Here is a 12,406-nt window from a genome sequence, read left to right on the forward strand (position 1 = left end):
TAATATCTGACTGTAGCAATGAGGAGAGCCCATTGCTCATTCCATCTGTGGTGGTAGTTCAATGACATTTTCCATAGCATGTACTTTTTACATATACTTACTATGCTTTCTAATTGGGCTTTATTGGAATTAAATCTACACAAAAAAGACATAGATCTCTGACTGCAGATGCCAATAAGCTACACATAGGCATTTCCTTTTAGATCAAAGTAATTCACAAATATTTGCTAACTCCTATTTCAACTAATTTATTATCCCAACATGTTATGAAACTTGTGAGGAAGTGAGGCAAGTAAAAGCTATTTTTACTATTATTTTACAAATTAGGAAATTGTGGCAAAAAATATATAGAACTTGTCCAGAGCCAGTAAATAAGCTGATGTAGTGGTCTCTTAAATAGGAGCTCAACTCCCCACTTACCACACCAATTCCTCTGTGTTCGTACCTAACACTAAAGACTTAGGAATTCTTTAATGAAAGTGTTCCTGTTCTAAATAATGTGTTTTCTCTCTTTCCTAGATTTTAATCTTTATAAATAGTTAAGATGATATATTTGTTTTGAAGAGTTCATCAGCTCTTGCTACAGACCCCTCATTGTAAGCATAATGTTCTTTCTTTTAATGTTGGCCTATATGTGATTAGAGTGAGGAACATGAACGTAGGGAAAATGAGCTTTATTTTTAAAGCCCTAATTCCTGTTTTCTCTCTGCCATACCCTTCTAGCGGACCCAGTTACTATCTGATTCTTCTAAAACTGGACTCCTGTCCTGACCAGAAACCATGATGGGAACTTACTGTTCCCACCTCTGCTACTTGGGGTCACACCAAGTCAGTCTGCAGCAGTTTCCTTGAAAAACACTATAGTCAGAATGGTGTACGGGTTAACTGGCTCTTTGTAGGGTGGGGGGAAGCCCTGATTTGTAGTATTTGCCGATTTCTGTGGTGTAAATATTCCCACCATAGCTGATCTCAAGCTACCAACATGATATCACTAAACATGGAGGTGGAGAGAGATGCGTGCACTCAGCTCAGGTGTGAGCAAGATCCAGCCTACCACTGCACTGGAGCTCTTTGGAGGAACATGTTCAGCTTTCTCTAGAGTGGCACGAGGAGAAAGCTCTTGTAATAGCACACAGTGCTCTTCCCCTTGCTGCCTTCTCAGTATTCTTGAATAACCCCTTCCACAAGGTGCTCCTGCGAAACAGCCTCTTATTCCCACCTGGCTACGTCTGAACCTTGCTACTCAAAGTGTTGTCCACACCTGGGAACTTATGAAAAATGCAGAGTTTCAGGTGCTCCCCAGTCCTACTGAATTTGCATTTTAACCAGATTCCAGTTGGAGAAGACCTGACATAATGAATTTCATTGAATTTCAAAGCTATGATGCAAATTATGACCCAGGAACAACTTTGATATCCTGTAACTCCCCAAGGTAGATATGAAATAGAACTTCAAAAATGACTATAGATTGCAGATGAAAATGAGACCTCTGAAAATGAAATAAGTATGTAAACTAACTAGGACAGGGGGATTTTAGGATTCCAAAATTGCTAAGGCAAGAAATCCTTTATAAGTTACAGGTTTTTTTCCTAGCAATGGCCACAGACTCAGAGGAAATAGGTAATCAACAGAGAGCCACTTATTTTGTCTACTTGCTTTTAGATAATAAGTTGTATTTAAAATATTATATTACTTTAACTAGTAAAAGAGAATTGAAAGTTCTTTCTGTGTTGCTGTAGGTAAATTTAGTTCATTCTTCTGACCGCTGCATAATATTCCGTTGTATGCATGTGACATGATATGGTGCTCCAATTCTCTGTTAAAGGACATGCAGACTGTTTCCTACTCTTGCTACCACAAACAACTCTTCCATGGACATCTGCATACACATTCTGTCTTGGATCTGTGTGAAAGTTATTCTGGATATACATCCAGGGGCGGGATCACTGGGTTTGCACCCTTAATTTCACTGAGTACTTTCAGATGGCTCTTCAGAATGACTACAGCTGTTTACACTCCCACCAGCAAGCAATGCTTGGAGGTTTCCATTTCCCCACTTCCTTTGTATTTTCTAACTTTTGAATTTTTGCCAATCTAGTGGATGTAGAATCATAGCCATGCTTCTTTTTATTTGCATTTTTCTGATATTAGATTAATCATCTCTTTATATGTTTATTAGCTATTAACATTTTCTCTTCTGGAAGCTGCTTACTCATGTCCTTTGCCTGTATATCTATGGAATTCCTTTTGTGTGTATGTGTGTGTGTGTGTATGCTTTAGATGAAAGTTTACACAGCAGATTAGTTTTCCATTCAATAATTCATACACACATTGTTCCATAATATTGATTGCAATCACCACAATGTGTCAGCATTCTCCCCATTTCCACCCCAGTTTCCCCATTTCCCTTCATCCTATTTCCCTGCCCCTCCCTGCCTTCTCTTCTTTATTTTTGGGCAAATGTTGCCCTTTTGGTCTCATGTAGTTAATTGTTCAATGCAGCACATTCCTCATGGGTGTTACTGTTTATTTTATAGACCAGTCTATTATTTGACTGAAAGGTGGCCTCTGGAGGTAGCCTCCAAATTTGAAGGGTGTCTTAGGGCAATAGTCTCAGGGGTTCTTCCAGTCTCTCAGACCAGTAAGTCTGGTCTTTTTTAAGAATTTGAATTTTTGTCTACACTTTTCACTCATTCTAACTGGGACCTTCTATTGTGTTCCTGGTCAGAGCAGTTGATACTGGTAGCCAGGCACCGTCTAGTCCTTCTGACCTCAGGTTAGAGGAGGCTATAGTTCATGTGGGCCATTAGTCCTTTGGACTAATTGGTTTCTTGAGTCTTTGTTTTTCTTCACTCTCCTTTGCTTCAGCCAGGAAGAGACCAATAGTTATATCTTAGATGGCCACTTGCAAACTTTTAAGATCCCAGATGCTACGCACCAATCTACAATGTAGAACATGATCTTTACAAACTATGTTATGCCAATTGACCTATATGTCCCCCGAGACCACGGTCCTTAGCCTTCAAGCCCAGTAGCTCAGTCCCACAAGGTGTTTGGTGATGTCTAAAAAGTTTCGATAGCTGTGGTCCCTATGTGCTCTATTATATATATAAATATACATGCAGTACTTACAAATATGTATGTAGAAATATCTACAACCATAGCTAAATAAGCATGCACGTGTACTCCTGTATAACCTCCCACACCTATTTAGCATACATATCTACCTATGTATCTACTCACAAATTGTTTTTTGTTACTGTTGTTGCAGAATTGTATATGTTATAGTATTTATCATAGTTGCCCTCTCAGTGTCTTCCTTTGCCTTGGTCATGTTGTGCTGACTTCCCCCTTATTCTGTATTGCCTTTCCCTTTACCAGAATTAACATGTGTCTACTATCTATTTAGTGATTCTCCCTCCCTCACCCTCCCACCCCTGGTAACCATCAAAGAATGTTTCTGTCTGTGTGTAAACCTATTCTTGATGTTTTATAATAGAAGTCTCATACAATATTTGTCCTTTTGTGATTGACTTACTTCACTCAGCATAATGCCCTCCAGATTCATCCATGTTGTCTGATGTTTCTTGGATTCATCATTATTCTTTATCGTTTCATAGTATTTCATTGTATGCTTGTACCACAATTTGTTTATCCATTCATCCATTGATGGACATTTAGGTTGTTTCCATTTTTTGCTATTGTGAATAATGTTGCAATGAACATGAGTGTGCAAATATCTATTCATGTCACAGCTCTTATTTCTCTAGGATATATACCTAGGAGTGGGATTGCTGGATCGTATGGTATTTCTAGCTTTTTAAGGAAGCATCATACCATTTTCCATAATGGTTGTACCATTTTACAGTCCCACCCGCAATGTATAAGAGTTCCAATCTCCTCACATCCTCGACAGCATTTGTTGTTGTTGTTGTTGTTGTTTTAATCAGGGCCATTATTGCCAGGGTGAGATGGTATCTCATTGTAGTTTTAATTTGCATTAATGGCTAATGATTATGAACATCTTCATGTGTTTGTTAGCCACCTGAAAGTCTTCTTTGGTGATGTGTCTGTTCAAGTCCTTTGCCCATTTTTTGATTGGATTATTTGGTTTTTTGTTGTTGAAGTGTTGAAGTTTTCCATATACTTTAGAAATTAGACCCTTGTCAGATATGTTATTGCCAATTTTTTTTTCCTAGTCTGTAGGCTCTCTTTTACTCTTTTGGTGAAGTCTTTTGATAAGCGTAAGTATTTAATTTTTAGGAAGTCCCAGTTGTCTAGTTTATCTTCTGCTGTTTGTGTATTTTTAATTGTGTTTGATAGTCTATTTATGTTGTAAATTAGGGCCCCTAACTTTGTCCCTATATTTTCTTCCATGAACTTTATAGTTTTAGGTTTAACGTATAGGTCTTTGATCCATTTTGAGTTAGTTTTTGTGTAAAGTGGAGGTATGGATCCTGTTTCATTTTTTTTACAAATGGATATCCAGTTTTGCCAGCACCATTTGTTAAAGAGACTATCTCTTCCACATTTAATGGATTTCAACTCTTTGTCAAAGATCAGCTGTCCATAGCTGGATGGATTTATTTCTGAATTCTCAACTCGGTTTCATTGGTCTATGTGTTGGTCACTGTACCAGTACCAGGCTGTTTTGACTACAATGGCTTTAGAGTAGGTTCTGAAATCCAGAAGTGTAAGTCCTCCCACTTTGTTCTTCTTCTTCGATAATGCTTTAGCGATTCAGGGCCTCTTTCCTTTCCACATAAAGTTGGAGATTCGTTTTTCCATTTCATTTAAGAATGTTATTGGCATTTGGATCAGAATTTCATTATATCTCTGTATATTACTTTGGGTAGTATTGACATTTTCACAATCTTAAGTCATCCTATCCATGAGCATGGTATGTTTTTCCATTTATGTAGATCTCTTTTGGTTTCTTGCAGTAACGTTTTGTAGTTTTCTTTGTATGTCTTTTACATCCCTAGTTAGATTTATCCCTAAGCATTTTATCCTTTTTGGGGCTATTGTAAATGGTATTGTTTTCCTCATTTCCTTTTCGTAGTTCTCTTCATTAGTGTAGAGGATTTCAGCTGATTTTTGTATGTTGATCTTGTACCCTTACACTTTGCTGAAACCTTCTGTTAGTTCCAGTAAATTTCTTGTGGAGTCTCTGGGTTTTCTATGTAGAGGATCATGTCATCTATGAATCAGGAGTTTTAATTCTTCCTTGCCAATTTGGATGCCCTTTATTTCCCTTTCTTGCCTTATTGCTCTGGCTAGAACCTCCAGCACAACGTTGAATAACAATGGTGATAAAGGGCGTCCTTGTCTGGTTCCCATTCTGAAGGGGAATGCTTTTAGTCTCTCTCTATTGAGAATAATGTTGGCTGTTGGTTTGGAACATATACCCTTAATTATGTTGAGGAATTTCCCTATTTTGTTGAGAGTTTCTATCAGGAAAGGGTGTTGAATTTTTATCAAAGTCCTTTTCTCCATCAATCGAGATGTTCATGTGATTCTTTTTCGTAGTTTTATTTATGTAGTGAATTGTGCGGTTTGATTTTCTAATGTTGAAACATCCTTGCATCCCTGGTATCAACCCCACTTGATCATGCTGTATTATTATTTTTTTAATATGCTTTTGCATTCTGTTGGCTAGAATTTTGTTGAGAATTTTTGCATCTATATTCATGAGGGATATTGGCCTGTAGTTTTCTTTTTTAGTGGTGCCTTTACCTGGCTTTGGTATCAGTGTTATGCTGGCTTCATAGAATGAATTAGGGAGTATTCCTTCCTTTTCTATGTTTTGGAATAGTTTGAGTAGAATTGGTGTCAACTCTTCTCTGAATATTTTGTAGAATTCTCCAGTGAAGCTATCTGGGCCAGGGCTTTTTTTTTGTTGGGAGTTTTCTATGACTTCTTCAATTTCTTCTTTTGTTATGAGTCTGTTCAAATTTTCTACCTCAGTTTGTGCTAGTTTAGGTAGGTAGTGTATTTCTAGAAATTTGTCTGTTTCTTCTGGGTTTTCATATTTGTTGGAGTACAATTTTTCATAATATCCTGTTATGATCCTTTTATTTTAGTTGGTTCTGTGGCAATGCCACCCATCTCATTTTTTATTTTGGTTATTTGCATCTTCTCATTCTTTTCCTTTGTCAGTTTAGCTAGTAGTTTCTCAATTTTATTGATCCTCTCAAAGAACCTACTTCTAATCTCATTGATTCCATTGTTTTTCTGTTTCATTTATTTCTGCTCTGCTCTGATTTTTCTTATTTCCTTTCTTCTGGTGACTGTGGGCTTCTTTTGCTGCTCTTTTTCTGTTTGAGTTGTAGGGTTAAGCTATTGATTTTGGTCCTTTCTTCTGTTTTGATGTGTGCATTTATTGATATAAATTCTCTTCTGAACACTTTTTTGCTGTGTCCCAAAGGTTTTGGTACATTGTGTTTTCATTCTCATTTGATTTTAGGAATTTTTTATTTCATTTTTTGTTTCTTCTATTACCCAATGGTTTTAAGTAAGGTGTTATTCAATTTCTTTTTTTTTTTCATTGTTTTTCCTGTTATTGATTTCTTGTCTTACAGAGTAGTGATCAGAAAAGATGCTTTGTGTTATTTCAACGTTTTTTAAATTTATTGAAGCTTACTTTGTATCCTAAAATATGGTCTATTCTGGAGAATGATCCATGTGCTTTGGAGAAGAATGTGTACTGTGCTGCTGTTGAGTGGTGTGTTCTGTATAAGTCAATGAGGTCAAGTTGATTGATTGTGTCATTAAATCTTCTGTATCTTTGTTGAGTTTCTTTCTAGTTGTTCTGTCCCTCATTGAAAGTGGTGTGTTAAAGTCTCTTACTATTATTGTGGAACTATCTATTTCTGTTTTCAATATTGTTAGAGTTTGTTTTATGTATTTTGGAGCTCTGTCGTTGAGTGCATAACTATTTATTATGGTTATGTCTTTTTGGTGGATTGACTCTAATCATTATATAATGCCCTTCCTTGTCTCTTATGATGGATTTTGACTTAAAGTCTATTTTATCAGAGATTAGTATTGCTACTCCTGCTCTTGTTTGCTTACTGTTTGTTTGATATATATTTTTTTCCATCCTTTGATTTTTAATCTATTTATGTCTTGTCTAAGGTGTGTCTCTTGTAGGTAGAATATTGATGGGTCCTTCTTTTTTTCTTATCCATTCTGCCACTCTCTATTGACTGGTGCATTTAAACTACTTATACTCGGTGTGATTATTGATCGTTATGAATTGACTGCTGTCATTTTGTGGTGGTTTTGTGTGTGTGTGTGTGTGTGTGGTGTTGATGGTTTCTTTGTGCTTAAATTTCTGTGTTGAGTTCTTTTTATTTGTGAATTTTCATTTCCTTCATTGTTATTGATTTTGTGTTTATTGGGTCTTTACGACTTTCTTATTTTTTATTTTGGTGAGTAGGTTTATTAATTTTCTTTGTGGTTACTCTGAAATTAACCTTTATCTGCCTAAGTTTAAAGTCCGTTATTTCTTGATATTGCCTTGACTTCCTCCCGTTATGGAAGTTCTGTAACTACACCATTTATTCCCTCCTTTTGTTCTGAAGTTGTCATTGTTTCCAAATTGACATCTATGGTTCCCTGTATTCAGTTTTGTAGCTTTATTTTACCTTTGAGATTACTTTATCTGGACTGGTATCTGGGTTATGCTGCCATCTGTCTTAATCTCAGATTGTTGTCTAAATGTTGAAGGTCTGAAGGTCTCCCTTTAATATTTCTTGTAAGGTGGATCTGGTTTTTGCAAATTCCTTTAACTTCTGTTTATCTGAGGATGTCCTAGTTTCACCATTGTATTTGAGAGATACTTTTGCTGGATATTGATTCCTGGTTGGAAATTCTTTTCTTTCAGGGTTTTATACATGTCACCCCATTGCCTTCTTGTCTACATGGTTTCTGTTGAGAAATCAGAGCTTACTCTTATTGATGCCCCTTTGTAAATGACATTTCATTTTTTCTGAGCTGCTCCCAGAATTCTTTGTGTTTGGTTTTGGAAAGTTTGATTATGATACATCTTGGTGACTTTCTTACGGGGTCTATCCTGTATGGGGTTCATTGTGCTTCTTAGATAGTGAACTTCTCATCTTTTATGACAGCAAATCTTCAAAAATTCTGTGCTTTTTTTTGTTTCTTCCTGTTCTGGAATTCCAGTCACATATAAATTATTCCTCTTGAGAGTGTCCCACATAACTCTTAGGCTTTCTTTATTTTTCTTCATTCTTTTTTCTGATTGTTCCTCAAACAAATTAAAAAAAAAAAAAATCAAGGCATTTCTCCTCTATTTTGCTGATTCTATCTTCCATTGATTCAATTCTATTTCTATATCCATCCATTGAGTTATCTCTTTCTGATATTTTATTGTTAATCTTCTGGATTTCTAGTTGCTGTTTTTGTATGGTTTCTAATTGTCTATTTTATTTTGTCATTCTGTTGTTGTATTGTTTTCCTGAAATTTTCTGTAGTTTTGTCTGCGTTTTCCTTGGTTTTGTTTGATTTGGTATTGTCTGCTGTATCCGAGGGAATAAGATGCCAGGTTGGTGCTAGCAGTTAGTGCCTTTTCTGGAGATCAGGGCAGGACTTCTTTGTATCGGTTTGTGGTTCTTGTCTATGTGTGACTTTGGTGATGTCTGTTGGCTGAGTGTGATTTCCTCTCACTAGTGGATATGCTACGTCACATCCACTTGCTAGTCCTCTTTGGTTAGGCTTTTATGTCTTCCCTTGCTGGATTGAGTGTAGATGGTATAGCAGGTTGTTTCCTTGATATTGGCTGACAAGTGTTGGATTGTCTGGGTCCCTCCACAGCCCTTGTAGGACCGTGGGGTCCTTCCAGGCTGGTGCTAGCAGTTAGTGCATCTGCTGGAGGGCAGGATGGGCCATCTTTGTAGCCACAGGGTAGCAATGCTACCCAAATAGATGCAGTAGGCCCTTTGTGCAAGGAGTGCCTGCTTGTCATTGGAGTTGGGATGCACCTGGCAGTCACTGGTGATGAGTGTGCTTGCCCAGGTGTACCAGGTGGTTGTTGGAAAAGTGCACAGAATTATGTCTGCTAGACATTGGGCTAGGGCATTGGGCACACCTGCCAGTTGCTGGGCTATGGTGCTGAGTGCATTTCCGGTTACTGTGTGGGTTTGGGGGGACCATGCCAGCTACCGGGCAGCAGACATGGGTGCACTCCTGCCGGTTGTTGGGCTGCAGGCACACTCCCACTGGTGTCCCGGCTATGGGTATGCCCTTGCCAGTCTCTGGGCTGTGAATGAACTCCCGCCAGTTGCCAGGCAGCGGGCATGCTCCTGCCAGTCTCCAGGCAACTGGTGCAGGGTTGCTGTCACTGGTTGCTGGACATGGGTACAAGGGTGCTCCCACTTGGATGGCTCATTTAAATGGGGGGGGGGTGGCACACAGGGGCTTGCTGGTGGGGGGGCCTCTAGTTTCTACTCTGTGGTTTTACTATTCAGTGGGTGTTTCCTGGCCAAATGGGCAGGGACTGCCACTGGTGAGTACACCTTTCCCCAGTTCCTGGCTCGCTCCCTTCTTTATGGTAGGCACTATCACTGGAGCTCTTTCTCAATCTTCCTGTACTTTCACTTTTTAGCCCTGGCTTGTGTCCTGCTCACCTCGTTTTATTCCAGGTTTGTTTACACAGTATCTTTTTCTCCTGTTCTGTGTGGTTGTCTTTCTGTTCTCCTCATCCAGGAATGCTGCCCGCTTTGTTCCAAGATGGCCACACTGTGCCAGGCTGGCTTACAAGGCACCGAGGATCCATATATCTCTGCATCTGGTTCTTTTTTTTTTTTCCTGTCTCTCTTTCCACTCAGAGCTTGGACGAATTCTTCATCCTTCCATTTGATGTTCAGCGTTCTGAGGTTGTCATCTACATCTGTTTCACTTGGTTTCTGGAGTCTTCGATGTAGAGGACGTTTGGTGCATCAGTCTAAATTGCCATCTTGGGCTTCTCCTCAGATTCCTCTATTTTTCATGTCTATTTTCAGGAGTTTGTTCACTCATTCACTTAATAAATTTTTATGGAGCTTCTACTATGTGCAAGGCACTGTTATAGGTGCTAAGACAATAAAGTGAACAAAACAGACAAAAAGTACTGTCCTCATAGTGCTTATAATTTAGTGGAAAAGGGTCATAAACAAATTATCATACAAAATAATGTTAGGTTTTTACAGGTGCCATGAAGAAAAATAAAGTAAGTGATCAGGATAGATAGTGATGAGGGAGTGGTATTTAGGATAGAAGATCAGGGAAGTCTTCTCTGAGGTTTTCTTGGCTGCAATCTTTATGATATTTGAGTAGAGACCTGAATGACGAGTGGCTTGTATATGCTGTGTTTTAATCCTTTGTTCATTTTAGATGCTGTAAATATCGTTGTTTTTAGCAGGTCTCTCATCTGTTAACTTTATGGTTCCCTTTGTTATTCAGAAATCTCTAATATTGATGCAGTCAAACCCATCAATTTTTCTCTTTATTGTTTATACTATTTTGAGTCTTGTTTAGGAAATTCTTATTCAAGTAATAAGGATATTCTCCATTTTCTTCCATTAGCTTTACAATTTTACCTTTTACATTTAGGTCCTTACTCCGCTTGATGTAGAGGACCAATTTTATTTTTCATGTGGAAAACCATTTGTCCCAGCGTGATTTATTAACTAGCCCTTTCTTTCTACATTGATTTGGATGTCACCTCATTATATACGAAGTTTGCAGTACTCACAAGTCTTTTAATGGGCTTTCTTTTTTGTTTTATTGGGTCATTTGTCTGTTCGTGATGACAAGTACCCCACTTTGTCTTATTGTACTTCAGCTTTGCAATATATATCTTGATATCAGATAGGACACACACCATCCCCCACCCTGTGCTTTTCTTTTTCAATATTGTCTTAGCTAATTGTGAACCTCCATATAAATGTTAGAATTAGAGTGTTAAGTTCTTTCAAAAATTCTGCTCAAATTTTGTTTGTAATTTAACTAAAATATTACTTGGGAAGAATGCACATCTCTACATTATTAAGTCATCCTACTATGAAAATGGTATATATCTTTATCCAAGCCTTCCTTTGGGTTCTTTAATATTAAAATTGTTCTCTGTAAAGGTCTTGTGCATTTAATCTAATAAACTCCTGACACTTCTTCTTTTTTTTTTTTTTTTAAAAAACATCCTATCTTCTATTATTTTTGAATTGGTTATTGCTACTAAAATAATGCTAATGATTTTGCTATTTTCCAACAACTTTGCTGAATTCTCTTATTGGTTTTATTAGCTTACTAATTTAATTTCTTGAAGTTTCTATGTAAACAAACATATTATGTGTAAATAATGGCAGTTTGATATCTTTCCTTCATATCCTCAGGGCTTCCATTTCTTTTTCTTAACCACTGCATTGCTCAGGATTTCCTGTACTATGTTAAACAGAAGGAGCAACAGTTTCTTTCTTGTTTTTTCCTCACTAAAAAGAAAGCACACACATTTTATCCATCCAGTATGATGTTTGGTAGCCTTTATCAAGTCAAGGATGTTCCATTATAGTCCTAGTTTTAAAATAGCCAATTAAAGTCATAAATAGGTGATACACTTTTCAACTTTTCTCTTCATCTATTGAGATGATCATAGATTTCTTTGAATAGAAGGTAATAAAGTTTGGAAGAACATTGTCTAAAGAGAGACCTCTGATTTACTCATCTTTATGTTCCCTATTCAAATATAGAATACAGTCTTATAGCTAGTAGCTGCTCAATAAATATTTTTAAATTTACGTAGATCTTCAGATCTTGCTCTTCACTGGGGCTGTGAGCATTATAAACAGTTATCACCTATTGTTCTTTCCATTTGTGATGCTGAATTTACCTCTTCTGGATTGGGAAACTTATTTGCTACTTCTATATTCAAGCATAAATATAAGTTGAAATATAAGTTTATTTTGTCATGTGAAGCAGAATATTTTACAGGGATGAGTGATAATGGTGTACAAATATAAAATGGGTCAGTTCATTTATTATATAATAGTTTCTGATTGCCTTGAACTTTTGAAAAATTAATACTCACTCATCATGTTTGAAAAATAATTTGAAACTGGCAACTAATTCATTATTCTTAGCATTTTTTATGAGTCAATTCTTGTTCTAGCGAGGATAAGAGCCAAGGTTTATTTTACAAGTATTAAAATAAATACTTTGAGAGTAGGACTCCTGCTTTGACATGCCGTGGGGTTGTTAACCATTGTCATAGGGCAATATTTTTTTTTTATGATTATACTCTTTTTTTTTAATTGTACTTTAGGTGAAGGTTTACAGAACAAATAGTTTCTCATTAAACAGTCAGTACACATATTGTTTTATGACATTGGTTAACAACCCCACGACATGT

This window comes from Trichechus manatus, unplaced genomic scaffold (genome assembly GCF_000243295.1).
Source record: "Trichechus manatus latirostris isolate Lorelei unplaced genomic scaffold, TriManLat1.0 scaffold00029, whole genome shotgun sequence".
NCBI lineage: Eukaryota > Metazoa > Chordata > Mammalia > Sirenia > Trichechidae > Trichechus > Trichechus manatus.